We start from the raw sequence: 4,273 nt of genomic DNA, 5'->3' as shown, positions 1-4,273 counted from the left end.
TGGCATAAAACTGCATGTTCAGATTAGTTATTAATAGACATTCAGATCAAAATGCTAATTTTTAAAGTCAATCTTTCCCAGTAGGTGGAGCTATAATGCTTGTTGTATGCAATTGTGATACAAGGGGAAAAAACATTTGCTACTCATACATTCTTCTTAACTCATGGCTGAATATTTAGAAGATCATAGAGCTTACCTCCCCTATACCAGTCATGAGTTTATTGTAGCAAGAGAATGCATGGAACTCATTCTAGTTGGCAGAAACACAGAAGGTAAAAAGAGTTAGAAAATGAAGTCTTCTTAAAAATTTTTTTCTAGCGAAAAATATTTAATTCTTAAATGGGAAAATTAATGAAATACATTCATAGTATTTTCTATTAAAATTATAATTACCCCCTCTAAACCATAAATTCATAACTTGAGGTCCATGGACTTTTTAAAAAGCATTTTAATAATTGTATTTAAATATACTAGATTTTCTTTGAATTCTATTTTTCTATAAAGCTTTTTTATTTTCAGTGCATAGTTCTAAAATTCACCCTTGCAAAACCTTGTGCTCCAAATTTTTTCCTCCTTCTCTCTCCGCCCCAGACAGCAAGTAATCCAATATATGTTAAATATGTTCAATTCTTCTATACATATTTCTACAATTATCATGTTGCACAAGAAAAATCAGATCAAAAAGGGAAAAAATGAGAAAGAAAATAAAATGCAAGCAAACAACAAAAAGTGAAAATGCTCTGTTGTGATCCATACTCAATCCCCTCAGTCCTCTCTCTGGAAACAGATGGTTCTCTCCATCACAAGACCATTGGAACTGGCCTAAATTGCCTTACTGTTAAAAAGAGCCATGTCCATCAGAATTGATCATATAATCTCCCCCTCGCCCCCTGAGGCAATTGGGGTTAAGTGACTTGCCCAGGGTCACACAGCCAGGACATGTTAAGTGTCTGAGGCCAGATTTGAATTCAGGTCCTTCTGACTTCAGGGGCAGCACTCCATCCAATGCACCATCTAACTGTTCCTGATCATATAATCTTGCTGTTGCACTGCACAATATTCTCTTGGTTCTACTCACTTCACTTAGCATCAGTTCGTGTAAGTCTCTCCTGGCCTCTCTGAAATCCTGCTGTTCATTTCTTAACGAACAATAATATTCCATAACATTCATATTCCATAACTTATTCAGCCATTCCCCTACTGATGGGCATTCACTCAAGTTTCCAATTTTTTGTCACTACCAAAAGGGCTGCCACAAACATTTTTGCACATGTGGGTCCTTTCCCCTTTTTTATGATCTGGGATACAGGCCCAGTAGAGACAATGCTGGATCAAAAGGTCGGCACAGTTTGATAGCCCTTTGGGTTCCATTGTATTTTTTAAAATATATTTTAAAACATTATTACATAAAGTGATCCATAAGTTTCATCAGTCTGTTAAATGAGCCCATAACATTAAAAAAAAAGTTAAGAAAATATGAAAAAATTCCATTATGTCCCCAATCTGTATTGTACAAAAATTATATTTTATCATACAACATTAGAAGAGGGATCTTCCTTTTACAGTAAATTGAAACCTGTTAGAGGCGGGGGAATAGACACCATGATATCTAACAGTCATTTTTCTATCTATCAACTGGTACTTTGGCAACAATAAGGCAATGGTGATAATGAAAAGAAATAGCTTCTAGGATTTTAAAAAAAGAAAGTGAATGTAGGGCATTGAGAATGAATAGGAGATACTTAAGTGACAATATCAGTACCAGTTTCTCAGTCAATTAGTTCTATGACTTTGTATATCTCTTCACTTCTGTGGACATCACCTGAAGAATGAGGGATTCATATTGAGATGGGAGCTAAGATCCCTTCCATGCTTGACATTCTATGATTTCGTTTTCTTTGAACTCTTTAAAGGCCAGAACTGGTGGAAATCAATAGTGAACGGCAAACTCTCCCCAGCCACAAAAGTTTTTCTATTGCAATATTGCCAATAAGATTCTTATTTAATGATGTTATACTGCTGAAATCCCCCTTCTTATATTACAGATCCCATGATAGTAATTTTGTAGCTTCTTTGCTTCTATCTAAATTTGATTGATTTGAATCTAAATCCTAAAACTTTTCCCTCTGACCACTATGAAATCTAGTAGCCTTTCTTAGTTTTTAACTTGATCTTTGTATGCCCTTTATATTAGATCTTTGCTAATATGAGTGCACTTATTGGTAGGAGGCAATTGAGGGGGTAGCATGCCCAGAGAAGAAAGAGAGAAATTTAACTGTAATGTGCTTTGCCAGAATTCTATCTCAGGCTAGGGGCTTGGAGATAAAGATAAAATTACAAATCCTTTGATAGAACTTCCCCCCCAAAAGAAGGAACATTTACATCAGGAAATCAGTAGGGGATTAAGGAGATAAATAAGATGAGATCATCAGATCTATTCACTGTACCACCCCACAATTGCTTCATTTGATCTGTTTTTTATATTCAACTTAACAACTCAAGCAGCTGAGTTATGTACAGCAGAAAGAGCTGAGGTCAACTCTTGCCCCAGACATTTATTGGGTGTTTGGAGAAGTCACTTTACCTCTCTCTGTCTGCCTCTGTTTCCTCATCTGTAAAATGGGAAGAAATATCACCTCTCAAGGTTGTGAAGATAAAATGGCAATATTTGTAAAGCACTTTTGCAAACCTTAAAGTGTTATGTAAATACTAGCTATTATTACATTATTGTTGTTGTTCTTTATGTGTGAAACTCTGAATGTGGAAACTCCTCCTCTTAGTGTATGTTCATATTAACAATTTGTCACAAGTCTTAGAAGGCTGTAGGAGAGGGATGCAGGGGCATCTAGAGATTAAGATACTTAGCTAGGATTCACACAGCCAGTATGCACCAGAGGTAAGACCTGCACCTGCATGTTCCTGACTCTTAGATAAGCTCACTATCCAGATAGATTTTTAAAAATAATTAAAATCGAATATTGATTTTTTTTCCCCACTTGACAGCTCATTATCCTGCCTCAAAGCTCTGTTTCATTGTCTTCTTCTCCATATTTATTTTTTCCTCTTTCATAAGTAGAAAAGGACTTGTAAATATAATGCAAATGAAAAATAAAGAAACAAGCAAATATTTTGGGAATCATGTGGCCAAACATCTGAATTCACTGAGACTATAAACCAGGGGTTCTCAAAGTATGGTCTAGAGAATCCTGGGGACCTCTGAAACCCTTTTAGAGGGTCTACAAATTCAAAAATAGTTTTTATTTCCAATATGGTAAATGTCTATAAATATAATCCAGATAAGCAAAAATGCTTTGGAGAGATCCTCAATAATTTTTAACAGGATAAAGATACTGAAAACAAAAGTTTGAGAACCACTGCTATAAAGGTTTGATATTTATGTTCTTCTTTTCTGGAAAAATGCACAATTGTAAAATATGTATGATGGCTGGATCTAGGGGTATTCATTGAAGGTTTAGTTCTTATGAGTATGGACAGCATGCTTTGCCTGTATTTCTTAATCTCCTATTCCATATGTTAATGATATAATTCCATTTTCTGTTTATCCTCCCTATTCAATAATAGCTAATTAGTCATCTGTCTATTTACAAGTGATTAAAATATATAAAGGAAAAGAGACCAAACAAGAGGGGAAAAAAAAGAAGAAAAAATGATTTTGAAGAAAGAAATGGAAAGAGTAGAGAAGGCAGTTAAAATCAAAACAAACATGATAGAAATAAACTACAATAATGTCATATAATTGCATAATAGTGTTATATAATTACAAAGTACTTTCTTCACAATTTTATGAGGGAAAAAGTATAAAAATTATCCCCATTTTGCAGATGGAAAAATTCAAGCTCAGCCAAATTAACTTCCTCATAGTCATAGTCACCTAGTTAATAGGTGACAACATCAGGTAGACCCTAGTCTATCTTCTTAGTTTGAAGCATTTCAGAGAAAATAAACCTAAAAAAAAAAATTACACATTCAAATGAACACACGCCAATATATCAATGAATCTGTCCCCTCACAAACAGGAATGGGACTTACTGTAGTGTAGAATTCAACCAATCTACTCCCTCCTTCTGGGATAGAAACAATTGCTATTCACACTCACTCTGAGCCATCAGAACCCAAACAAGGACCGGCTGGGACCTGTTATGGGTTAATCAATGAGAGCCAGAGTGATTTGAATTTAAGATGTGGCCAAGTAGTTCCATCTAAATCCCGATGGGATTGGAAAGAGACCAGGTGAAGATTTCTCAAAAAGCCT

The sequence above is a fragment of the Sarcophilus harrisii genome, chromosome 6 (genome assembly GCF_902635505.1).
Source record: "Sarcophilus harrisii chromosome 6, mSarHar1.11, whole genome shotgun sequence".
In the NCBI taxonomy this organism is placed as follows: domain Eukaryota; kingdom Metazoa; phylum Chordata; class Mammalia; order Dasyuromorphia; family Dasyuridae; genus Sarcophilus; species Sarcophilus harrisii.
Note: the sequence above shows the minus strand (reverse complement) of the source record.